The sequence below is a fragment of the Mobula hypostoma genome, chromosome 2 (assembly GCF_963921235.1).
Source record: "Mobula hypostoma chromosome 2, sMobHyp1.1, whole genome shotgun sequence".
NCBI classification, from domain to species: domain Eukaryota; kingdom Metazoa; phylum Chordata; class Chondrichthyes; order Myliobatiformes; family Myliobatidae; genus Mobula; species Mobula hypostoma.
In genome coordinates, this window is record NC_086098.1 from 130,865,700 (window position 1) to 130,878,811 (window position 13,112).

General features: G+C 44.1%; 1 protein-coding gene, 1 long non-coding RNA gene and 1 other non-coding gene across 3 annotated transcripts in view; 2 read left to right on the forward strand and 1 right to left on the reverse strand.

Annotated features, from left to right (window-relative positions):
• mrpl33 (mitochondrial ribosomal protein L33) overlaps positions 1-13,112 on the forward strand; it is a 169,599-nt gene that overhangs the window by 16,069 nt on the left and 140,418 nt on the right. The window lies entirely within an intron of this gene.
• LOC134359439 (uncharacterized) lies at positions 642-2,986 on the reverse strand. Its single transcript, XR_010021116.1, has 3 exons — positions 2,916-2,986; positions 2,600-2,703; positions 642-896 (listed from the first exon to the last, which is right to left on the reverse strand). It is a non-coding gene; the product is annotated as an uncharacterized LOC134359439 (long non-coding RNA).
• trnastop-uca (transfer RNA opal suppressor (anticodon UCA)) lies at positions 3,255-3,341 on the forward strand. The gene has a single exon. It is a non-coding gene; the product is annotated as a tRNA-Sec (tRNA).

Sequence of the window (13,112 nt, forward strand, 5' to 3'; positions counted from 1 at the left end):
ACAACAATTGAGCAATGTAAATGTCAACGCTATGTTTGGGCACTCAGTCGTCAATAGCACCCTGGGGAATTATCCACTTCCAACTGAAAGCTGCATTTAATTTTGAAGAGGTCCCTTTGACTTTTAAAACCGTAAAAAATAAAAGGGTGTCAGTAATTGAAATAGAGAAGTGAAAGAATTCAATGGAAGGTAGAGAGTAGTTGGTAGAATATTTGCCCCTGTTTGAAATCCTGAACAAGAGTTTGGCTGGCCTGAAACGTCGACTGCGCCTCTTCCTATAGATGCTGCTTGGCCTGCTGCGTTCACCAGCAACTTTGATGTATGTTGCTTGAATTTCCAGCATCTGCAGAATTCCTGTTGTTTGGGAGTAGGAATTACTTCTCCATGGTTGTGAGTCTCTGGAATTGTCTAATCCAGAGAGCTGTTGATTCAAATCCATTGTATATATTCAGAACTGAGATTCTTGGACTACAGGATGTTAAAAAGGTTATGAGATTGTAGCTGAGGTCAAAGATCACAGCAGCCACAGTCTTACCGAAAGGATGAGCTGGCATGAGGTTTTTAAGTTTTTTTAATATAAGATACAAATAATGGTTACACTGAGTCAAGCACCATGATGGGCATGTGGACAAGAAGAAATAGAGTTACAAGACACTGCAGATGCTGGAACCTGGAGCAACAAACAAACTGATGGAAGAACTCAGCAGGTCAGACTGCAACTGTAGAGGGGGATGGACAGTCTTTTCAGGTCCCAAGACTCTTCGGCTGGACTGGATGAGGAAAAGCGATCGCTGCGAGAAAGATCTCATCAAATGTTGTGAAAGGAGTGGTTTAATTACGGGGCCAGTAATCCAGAGGTCACAATGAGACATTTAAGCTTGGTTCTTCAAATAAATCTGGAAATAGAAAGCTCATAACAGAAAATCCAAGAAACTACTGGCCAGTTTATTTTTCAAAATCATTCAGTTCAATATTTTCAAGCTCATCAGTTCAGTTCACAAGGAAACAGTTTCCCAGGATAGGAATGCAGAGTACTACAGGACATGCACTGAAGATAAGAGGGGGAAAAGATTAAAGGAGATTTACAAAGCAAATTATTTGAAGAGAGATTTGTTGGAAACTGGAATGAGCTGCTGGGGTTGGTGGTGGAAACAGATACAATCCGTGCCATTTGAAAGGCTGTTAGACACATGAGAATGCAGGGAATTGAACGATATGGACCAGGTACAGGCAGAGAGATTTAGTTCTATTTAGCATCATGTTCGGCACAGACACAATGGGCCGAAAGACCTGTATCTGTTCTACCTTCTAATGTCATTTATGAAGTCGTCACCCTTACCAACTGGCCTCCTGGAATTAAAGAAAAACATCAAATGCCATGAAACTCAACAGGCCAGGCAGCATTTTCAGTTTGTGTTGTGGACAGAGTGCAGGTGAACTCTGTGAAATGGTCATTCAGTCCATGTTTGGTCCAAGAAGGCCATATGTGAGCACCAAATACAATCAGCAACTGGATCTGAATCACTGCCTTGCCCGGAGACCAAAAGCCACCTTGAACTCCAAGCTCCCCCTTCCACGTTCACACCAATCTGACTATCCTCAGCCTTCTCCACTGTCTCACTGAGGAAACATACTAAGCAGAAGTAAAGCACATCATGTTCCACTTGTGTTGCCTGCAGCCCAATGGTATGAACACTAATTTTTCCAATTTCAGCAACTCACATCCCTGATGGCATGAACATTGACTTCTCAAGCTTCCACTAATGCCCCACCTCCCCCTCCTACCCCATCCATTATTTATTTATATACACACATTCTTTCTCTTTCTCTTTTTCTCTCACTATACCCCTTGCCCATCCTCTGGGTTCCCCCCCCTTTTCTTTCTCCCTAGGCCTCCTGTCCCATGATCCTCTCATATCCCTTTTGCCAATCACCTGTCCAGCTCTTGGCTCCATCCCTCCCCCTCCTGTCTTCTCCTATCATTTCCAATCTCCCCCTCCCCCTCCCACTTTCAAATCTCTTACTAGCTCTTCCTTCAGCTAGTCCTGATGAAGGGTCTCGGCCCGAAACGTCGACTGTACCTCTTCCTAGAGATGCTGCCTGGCCTGCTGCGTTCTCCAGCAACTTTGATGTGTGTTGCTTGAATTTCCAGCATCTGCAGAATTCCTCGTGTTTGCCCCTGTGTTCTTTGTCCACTTCTACCAGTTCACCAGGGTCTCTTTCTATTTGTTGCCCTTTTCTCTCTCTCTCTCATTACTGTCATTGCTCAACCCCACCACGCTATATCACTGGCTCCATCTTCCCTTTGCCCACATACCTGGGTTTCTTCTCCCTTGTTTCACTTTTTCTATCCCCTCCCCCAGCTGTTTTTATTTGCCAAAACAAAAGTTTTTCTAGCATTTGCAATTATTACCCACCAGCCTCTGTCTCAACACTCCCTCTTCCCTCCCTTTTCGCCACCTTGTTTCCATCTGCCCATCATCCCTCGCCTGACTTGGTTCCACCTATCACCTGCCATCCCCGTCTCACTCCTCCTCCCCACCTCTCTATATTGCCTATCCTTCCCTCTGCATGCTCAGCCCTTATATAGGGTCGCCACCTGAAACATTGACGGTCCCTCAGCCATAGTCCACAGATGCTGTTGGGCCTGCTGAGTTCTTCCAGCACTTTGTTTGCTCAAACCTTATCAGCGATGCCCAGGTCCTGGGAATGAAGAATGAAAGAAGGAAGATGGAAGAAAATGTGAAAACAAATTATGATGGCTAAAATACTCTAAGTGGTATTTATGCAAATAACCTGCAGAATCAAACAATGCAGAAGGAGTTATTTAGACCCAATTTTCTGATAGTTTTTAAGAGCTACTCAAAGGAAACTGCAGTTTTCATTATGGAATATACATATCCGTGCCAAGTTACCATGCTAAAAAGGAGTAAAGTTCTGTGCCGTTATTCGGCAGCCATGCTGCAGGATATTCCGTCGGGACAACGTGATAGCGCTGCATACAAACGAAGTATAAGGTCTGTATACGTATCAGCCAATCACGTGGAACCTTATTTACATATAAACGCAAATATTTCCAACAGAGAGCAGTGATGATCCGGACACTATTAAGGGCTGTGAACTCTGTTTCATATTTATTATCGTCAGTAGAGAGGGATTATAGTATTAGAATGGAACACCAACTTAATTATTATAAGTTAAAAGAGTAGGAGATTTTCATGTTTTATATAGTTGTGATGTAGTATCCAGATAATGCCCGGATGATCCTCAGTGGTCTGGGGTGCAGGCTTCAAACCTGTAGCTGTCTAGCGACAGAGTGGTTCAATTCCACCTTTCGGGCGTCCCGTGTTGAACATTCCATCATTTTTTTTTGCTATTAGCATATCGCTGCAAACAAGGAACATAGAACTGTACCACACACACTATGTCATAGGAACTCGGGCAGCATCGCCCCAAAACGTCGACTCTTTATTCATTTTCGTAGATGCTACCTGACCTGCATTTTGGGTGTGTTTTCCTACATTTCCAGCATCTATACAATCTCTTGTGTTTATAACAAAGTAACCAACCCATCAACTTTCCTTGTCTGCACTGAGCAGGATGCTGAACTAGACTAAACCTCTTCTGATCCATATCCCACCATCCCAGCATTTTGATGTGTCAATCTAAAAGCCTCTTAAATACTACTTCCACCACTGCACCTGGCAACCCATTCCAGGGAGCTACCGGTCTCTGTGTGTAAAATACAAATGTGCACATCTCCCTTTAACTTTCCCCCTCACCTTAAATGCATGTCCTCTGAGGTTTAACGTTCATATCCTGCAAGATAAGATTCTGACTTTCTACCCTAACTATGCCTCTCATAATTTCAGCCTCCATCCTGCTGAGTAAACAACCCAACTTCCCTAACTTCTGACAATTTCTTCCCATTTCCCCCTTCCCTCTTTTTCCATTCCCCATTCTGGTTACCTCTCACCCCATCACTTCTCCTTATCTGCAAATCATCTCCCTCTTTTGGTTGCCCTCCGCTTTTACCAGTCTGCACTTTTCCTATGATTCTTCCTTCTTCAGCCCTTTACCTCTTCCACCTCCCCTCCCAGTTTCTTACTTCATCCCCCTCCTCACCCACCCACCTTCCCTATCACCCCTCCCCTATCAGCTTGTACTTCTTCCCTTCTTCCCATCATCTTATCCTGGCTTCTGCCCCCATTCCTTTCTAGTCCTGGTGAAAGGGCTTGGCCCTCAATGCCGACTGTGTATTCCCTTCCTTAGAAGCTGGGCTGACTTGCTGAGTTCCTCCAGCAGTTTTGTTGGTTTTGCTCAAGTTTTTCCAATCACCCCTTATAGCTCATACCCTCTAATCCTGGCAGCATCCTGGTAAACCTCTTCTGCATTCTTTCCAGTGGTTCCATGTCCTCCCTGGAACGGGGTGACCAGAAATGTGCAATATACTCCAAGTTTGGAGTGCAATATTTTGGCTTTCAAGTTTATCCTAGAATCAAATAATCATTTATCACCACTGTTTAGGGTCATCTTGACCAAAGCTGGGCTTTAGTAACTTTGGATTTTAAATGAAAATGAAAATGAATTGCAAATACTGGAAAACTGAAATAAAATCAGGAAATGCTGGAAAAACTCAGGAAGTCAGGGTAGCATCCGAGAATCCAAGTGGACGTTTCAGGTTCTGGTGCAGTATCTGTGACCTGAAACATTGTTTCTCTATCCACAGGTGTTGTAGAACCGATGAGTGGTTCTAGTGTTTTCTCATTTAATTGGGGTTCACCAACTCCCCAAACTCTAAACTAGGGGTTCCCAACAGCTTTTATGCCATGGACCCCCTATCATCAACTGAGGAACCCCAGCTCTAGAATGAGAGCCTGTAAAGATGATTTCATGCCTGGATACATACACAAGTCCACTAGCCCTGACCTTGAAACCTTCACGTGCATTCCTGATTCGCAAATATCGGACCTTAGATTTTAGAGCACAGGATTCAACAGGGGCACACTGGACCAAGTGAAAGCAATTGTGGCCTTGGACTGAAATGCCTCAGGAGCCTCTCAGTGGAAATTCCCGAGGTCATCAGACATTTGTTACAGAACGGGTGTCCAGAACCTTGGTCAGGGAGGGGGGGATCTTATTAGGAGGAAGCAAATCTTTGGATTGAAAGGTGAGTATATTCCTTAGGCAGCTAAAGACACAACTGACAGTGGAGAGCACAAAGAGAATCAAGATGTGTCCAAAACTAGAGGAATACAAGATACTTGCCATGCAGATGGACATCCTGGTCTTCTTGTTATCCTTAGGCAATATTACCTGAGATTACTCAATAAGCTACTTGAGAGCCCATAAATAGATCAACAGAATGAAGACCATCATCCTCGACTTCGAGGGATAGCCACGATGATGACGATTACTTGAGAAGGAAAAATAATCTGCTTATCACTGGGCTACAGTTGATGGAATCTTGTTGTATACCAATTTAACACTGCTGCTTTGTACAAATGTACTTTACTGGTAGGTAAACCTCAAGGGCCTTCAGGGGTTTCCAGGTGTCTGGGAACAGGAGGTAGCAATCCTGTCTTTGTCTTCCCCAAGACCATGAGACATGGAAGCAGAATTGGGCTGTTTGGCCCATCAAGTCTGTTCCGCTGATTGATCATGGCTGATTTGTTGTCCCTTTTGACCCTATTCTCCAGAAACTCAAGCATAGATTAGGGATGGGGAACTTTTTTGAGTGCATGTCTCCAAATTGGCAATTCATTCATTCATTATGTGGCGTGTTATGTGACGTGGGCGATCATAGTCCCATAGCCATGATTGTTCTTGGCAAGTTTCTCTATAGAAGTGGTTCGTCATTGCCTTCTTCTGGGCAGTGTCATTACAAGACGGGTGACCCCCAGCCATTATCAATACCCTTCAGAGGTTGTCTGCCTGGCCTCAGTGGTTGCATAACCAGGCCTTGTGCCATGCATCAGCTGCTCAGACGATCAGATGACCATCCACCACCTGCTCCCCTGGCTTCACATGACCCTGATCGAGTGGGGTGGGGGGGGTGGGAGGTGACAATGCAGGTGTTACATCTTACCCAAGGGTGACCTGCAAGCTAGCAGAGGGAAGGAGTGCCTTACACCTCTTTGATAGAGATGTGTCTCCACCGCTAAATTGGCAATAATCTTCCCAAAATGTCCTCTCATGTGCCATGGTCTCTACCAAAGGAGTTGTATATTTAACACCTGCTTAGCCCCATGATCAGTGTCACGGGAAGCCATGGGAGCAGTCGATTGATCAATTACCAACAAAAATGCCTGGGGCATTCTGGAGTACCGAGTTCAATTCTGGCACCATTTATAAGGAGTTTGTACGTTCTACTCGTGACCACATGGGTTTCCTCGGGCTGCTTCAGGTTCCTTTCTGAAAAGAGAGATGTGATTGGTGATTCAAATATACTTATTTATCACATGCACTGAAATCTACTACAGTGAAATGCATTGCCGTGTTCACTGCCAGCACAACCTAACGGTGTGCTAGGGGCAGGCTGCAGGTGTCACCACACATTCCGGTGCCAAATAGCATGTCCACAATGTTCAGCAGAGTGGCACAAGCAACAACAATAACAACAGGAGCCACAAAATAACGACAGAACAAGCCCCTTTTCTCCCACTCACACACACAGACAGGCCTCCAGCCTACAATCCTTGGCCCAGACTCACAGGCATCGGGCCTCGACTTCTGGATACGTCATCCGGCCTCCAACTTGCAGGCTCACAGACAATGGATACACCAATGAGCCTCCACCTCACAGACTCACAGAAATCGGGCCTCCACCTCACAGACTCACAGAAATCGGGCTCCACCTCACAGACTCACAGAAATCGGGCCTCCACCTCACAGACTCACAGAAATTGGGCCTCCACCTCACAGTCATTAAGCCTCTGATTCACAGATACACAGACGTCAGGCCTCCGACATCTGGACACTCCAAATCAGGGGGCTTCAACCATCGAGCCTTGACTTCCGACTCATCATGGTGAGTTTTGAGGTGGGATTTTAGGGAGAAAGAAAGGCAGTGTTGAATGGCATTAAGAATGATGTTTTTTTACTAAAGCAGTCAAACTACACAAGGGAATATTTCCACATGGGATTCTGGTGATCCTGGATAATCTGCATTTATTTCCCCTCGTGCAATATTGTGTGGGCATTCAAACTCAACCACAATTTTACATGTTGTTTACTTTTTTATACATTACAATATTTAATGTATCAAATTACAGCAGAACTAGTTGGAATGGAAAGTCACTCTCAGTTTTAGTCGTAAACATATCGACATTCAGAAAGAGGAAGTTTTAGTGGTTTTGAAGCACATCAGATTGAGTAAACCCATGGGATGGGATCAGATATATCCCAGCAGACTATGGGAAGCAGGGGCACAGAACTGACAGGACTCCAGAAGAGATTTTTGTATTTACGATAGCCATGTGCAAGGATGGCTAACTTTGTGCCATTATTTAAGAAAGGCTGCAAGAACACAGCAGGGAACTACAAGCCAGTGAGCCTGACATCAGGCTGGGGAAAGTTGTTGGAGGGCTTGCTAAGAAACAGGATTTTGAAGGGCCAGGAAAAGATCTGAAGAGGCCAAACAAAGGCTAATGGGACCAGCTTAGATCGGCATCTTGGTCAGTATGGCTGAGCTGGGTTGAAGGGCCTATTTTCCTGCTGAATTATGCTACGATACTGAAGGCTTTGCTAATAATTCCACAAATAAAAAATCACTGCAGGAATTATAGGATTTGTTAAAAATCCTCTATATTTACCCTTCATAAAGGCATGTTTTTACATCTAACTGGAAATGACAAGAGATGCAGGAACATCTGAGCATTGCTCAATTATGCCGGTGAGGGAGGTAAGCATGCTCCACCACAATATTCATTATGATTTTCATTCAGATCAAGAATATAATTCAGAAAGTGACCACTATCTCTACTTGCAGATGTCACAAACCTTGTTCACAGCTAAGTGCACTAGTTACAGGAAGAATAGGCCACTAACATGAAGAGAAACCTCCAAAAGGACCACAACCTTGCCGTAGGGTGTGGAGGCTTGCGTGCCTCAATGATCCAGAGAGCTCTGTTGGCTGGAGTCAAGTCCTTGTGCTTTGGCTCTCGGTAGGGTCACCCATGCCAAACAGGTCAAATAGTAGAGGGCCAGACCAGGAGCGGTCCACCGGACCTCCAGGTTTGGGGGTTCAGCTCAGGGCTGATAACCCTGAATGGTCAAAAAAGAAATTGTTGTGGAAACAGCAGTGAAGAATCCTTCTATACAGACAGAGATGGAGGAGCTTCATTGCTGCCCTGAACGCCAGTGGTGTAACGGTCAGTAAGTAAGTATGAAGAGAATGGTTGCTGGACTAATAATCTGTGTTCAAATCCGAGCAGGGATTTAAATTCAGTCAATAATCTGGGACAACAGCTGGTCTTAGTAACCACAATTTTTACTGGCTCCTTGTTGTAAAACAGCTGCGTAATTTAGTAGTGTCTTTGGGGAAAGGAATCTGCCATCCTAACCTGTTCCGGCTGAAGGTGACACCAGACTACTCCATGTGGTTGATTCTCAGAACTTGTCATCATGACTACCTCCTTAAGAGTGGTAGTAATATTCATATCCCAATAAATGAAGAAGAGGGCAGTTCACAGCTGGATTTCTGTAGCTTGCTTTTAAATTGGCAAGAGTCATACAGTTTAAACAGGCCCTCTGAGCCACTGACTGCACCCTATCCGCTAACTGACCTGCCCAACAAGGTTCAATCCTAACCTCCAATGAATGGAGTTTGCATGTTCTCCCTGTAGCTACGTTGGCATCATCTGAATGCTCCAGTTTCTTGAAGATGTGCAGTTTGCTCGATTAGTTTGCTGTTTCTTTAGCATTTTGCCATTTCTTTAGCAACTTTGCCGTTTCTTTAGCATTTGTCTGTCTTTTACGAGGCCGATGAAAGACGGACAAATGTCTTCTGCTAGCTCGATACTGAACCCAGTGTGCACGCAAGGTGCAAGGAACCGGCCAGGTTCCAACTTAGGACTACCCGTCTTGAAGTCCAGTGCTGATCCCAGTACACCATCAGGCAGCTTGCTAGGTTATGTGCAGGTGAGTGGCAGAAATGTTGACGGAGCTGACAGCACTGTGGAGAGAATGAAGAAGGACTGGTGTAACTAGGTGTTTGATATTGGATGTGAACACGGTCTGTTTCTATGACTCTATCCCACTCGCATTTGATCATCTGTCTTTGGCCTCCACAATGCGAGCTAGAGGAACAGCCTCACATTTTCAATCTGGATGTAATGCGTCAGCCTGACTCAGTACCAAGCTCAGCAGTGGAGACATGAGGGACTGCAGATGCTGGAACACGGAATAACAAATCATCTGCTGGAGGAACTGACTGGGTCAAGCAGCATCTGTAGGAGGAAAGGAATTGTCAGTGTCTTAGCTGACAACCCCACATCTCGCCACTCTCAATCCTGATACAGAATCTTGCCCTAAAAAGTCAATGATTAATTTGTTCCTCCAGCAGATTGTGTGATGCATCGAATTTAACCATTTCAGATAACTGGCTTTTCCTGTACCAGTCAGACTGGTCAATCTTGATAGAAGTTCATGCAGCAAAGAAATTAACTCAGATTTTTGTTCTCCAATGTTGCTGCCTGACCTGCTGGGGTATTTCCAACACTTTCTATTTTTATTTTATTCTTACCTGTGGTATTGGTTTGCATTTCCTGTTAATAGTCTGCCCGCAGTTCACTGGACTGGTTCAACAGTTGGTGCAAAGACATGAAAATCTGCCGACACTGTAAATCCATTCAACACACACAAAATGCTGGAGCAACTCAGCAGGCCAGGCAGCGTCCATGAGAAAGTAAACAGTCAATATTTCGGGCCGAGACCCTTCATCAGGACTGTGTCAACAGTTAGTTCAGTGAATTCACATAATTGCATGGCTGGTTACGTCAGCCATTAATATATCCATAAGGTTAGTCAATGATTTGTGTGTGCATATCTGTATCACTCCTCCAATTTCCCCTACAGCTCACATCTGGCTTTAAAACTTTTTTTATAAGTCCTGTTGGCCCCTCAAGATATGCTGAGAAATAAAGTCTGATTCAATTTTATGTATTAATGTCACAAACTGTCTTTACAGCACAGCTGCCCAGTCCCTTTAATGTCAGTAAACTTTGAGTTAAATGTTTATCATTTGTCCGGCTACAATTATTGCTCTGGAAAATGAATGACTTATCATGTATAATAATTAATAGGAAATCAAACTTGAGATCAGTCTGCCAACAAAATTAATTACTTCCTGTGAGAAACACTGAGTTTCACACGTGCTATTTTCAAACAAGAAATGAAATTAATTTTTATCTTGGTACTCTGCACGCATTGGGCAGAAATGGTTCAAGTTGCTAGTTCCCAAACATATTCTCAAGGACAAGCAGGGATAAGCAATAAACGCTGATTTACACTAATCTCATGTTATTCTCCCCACATTCCCATTTATGACTACGAATGCCCCAGTACCTTTTCCCAGTGTTGTGGAGTCATAGGGATATACAACATGGAAGTAGGTCCTTCAGTAACCAAGTCCATGCTGACCGTCAACCACCCCATTGGCAATAATCTTATATTTATCCTCTCCAGAGTCTCATCATCTCTTCCCAGATTCTAGCACTCACCTACACAATAAGGGCAATTTACAATGACCAATTAACCTACCAACCTTTACATCTTTGAGATGTTGGAGGAAAATAGAGCATCCCGAAGAAAGAAACGTACAGTCATAGGAAGCATTCCATACCGACAAAGTCCAAGATTGGGATCAAAACTCCGTCAATGGCACCTCCTAATACTCCAGTACAGAAAAGAATAGATGATCATCTGTCAAATGTGAAATGTCAATACCACTGAAGAGTTACCTGGATTTGAACCAGGGACCTTTATGTTGTGTAGACACATGTTCTACCATTGAGCCATTCCTTCCCCATCCTTTCTGATTTATCTCACACTTACGGTATCCTTAAGGTAGCTTGGCAGCAGATAGAAGTTAGATTTATATAAGGAGAAAGAGGCTGAATTGGGAATAGAAAATAGAGTCATAGAAGAGTACAGCACAGAAACAGGCCCTTTCGCCCAAGCTGAGTCATTTAAACTGCCTAGACCAATTGACCTGCACCAGAACCATAGCCCTCCATACCCCAATCATCCACATACCTGTCCAAACTTCTTTTAAATGTTGAAATCGAGGCTCACAAGCACCAATTCTGGTGGCAGCTCGTTCCACACTCTCACCACCCTGAGTGAAGTATTTTCCCTTTAAGTTCCCCTTAAACATTTTGCCTTTCACCCTTAACCCATGACCTCTGATTGTAGTCCCACCCAACCTCAGTGGAAAAATCCTGCTTGAATTTACCCTGTTTATACCGCTCATAATTGTGTACACCTCCATCAAATCTCCCCTCATTCCAAGGAATAAAGTCCTAACCTATTCAATCTATCCCTAGAACTCAGGTCTTCCAGTTCCAGCAAAATCCTTGTAATTTTTCTCTGTACTCTTTCAATCTTATTTACATCTTTCCTGTAGGTAGGTGACCAAAACTGCGCATAATACTCCAAGTTAGTTATGTGTGAAAGGGTATTTAAGAAGCCAAAGACAAAGGAGAAGGTAACAGTGCGAGGCAAAGTGAAAGAGAATTAGCGCAATAAAACGAAAGGTTTTTTTTTCTGAATGCACATAGCATCCATAACAAAATGAATTGATTGTACAAATAGAAATAAATAATGATGATCTGCTATCTATCACCCAGGCAGAATATGAGGTATGATTCTTCTCATTTACAGTTGGGCTCATCCTGGCAGCAGAGAAGGGTGAGGACAAACAGGTCAGGGTGAGAATGGGAAAGGAATCAAATCAAATCAAGTTTAATTATCATTCAGACCATGGACACAGTCGAATGAGACAGTGTGCCTCTGGGGCCCAGTTTTGCATAACATACATTCAGAATAGTGAGAAAGGAAAAAACACACACACACACACACACACACACACACACACACACACACACATTGTTATGCAAGAACACACATGTATAGTCCAAGTCCCTGAGCGACATGCAAATCAATGGTACAGCTCCCGGCAATCCAGCCTGTCGGACACTAGACGGCAGCACTGATGGGAGAGACCAACTCCCAACCAAGCACAGACTCCATGCTATGTTGTCTCCAGCATCATTTCTCCTGGGCTGCAGATGCAGGTAAGCCCGCTTGAGGCTTTGTCCTCATATTGAAGTTGAACCAGCATGAAACCAAGAGCTAAGGATAGCCATTATGACAGCATGCAGGCTCTCAACAAAGCGGTCTCCTAGTTTGCGTATAGTCTCGCCAAAATTGAGGAGACCCACATTGCAAGTACAGTACAAACACTATAGGCTTACAGTTTTGTTCTCTATTATTAGAGAATGACATGCTTGCTTTGAAGGGACTGTAGGGAAGGTTCATAAGGTTGATTCTTGTGATGAAGAGGTTAATGTGTGAGGATTTGGGCCTAACTCATTGGAATTTAAAAGAAAGTTTGCATCTCCAGACCAAATACCAACCTGACTTGGTGTCGTATCATTGAATCTTTATGGTTGCTAGATCAGAGTTTTAGAGGTCCATTCAGTATTGTGGAAGCCTCTTCCCTCCACAGAGTTGTGACGTTCACTGAGGTTTCCCACTGCCTCGCAGATACCTGAGGACCAGTAACCCATTTTGGTCTTGTTAGTGACATCTACAGGTGAAGCATGGGTAAAAATTTTCCCCAATATCGTTCAATTCCCTGGCCCTGAATGCCTCATTTTCACCATGGATGTTCAGATCCTATACACTTCTGTTCCCATCGAGAAGGCCTCAAAGTTCTCCGCTTCTTTTTTGACAAATGTAACCAACCAATTCCCCTCTGCCACCACCCTCCTCCATCTGGCAGAGCTGGTCCTCAGCCTCAACAACTTTTCCTTCAGCTCCTACCCATTTTCTCCAAACGCAAAGCGTAGCCATGGGCACTTGCTTGGTCCCCAGCTGTGCCTGTCTCT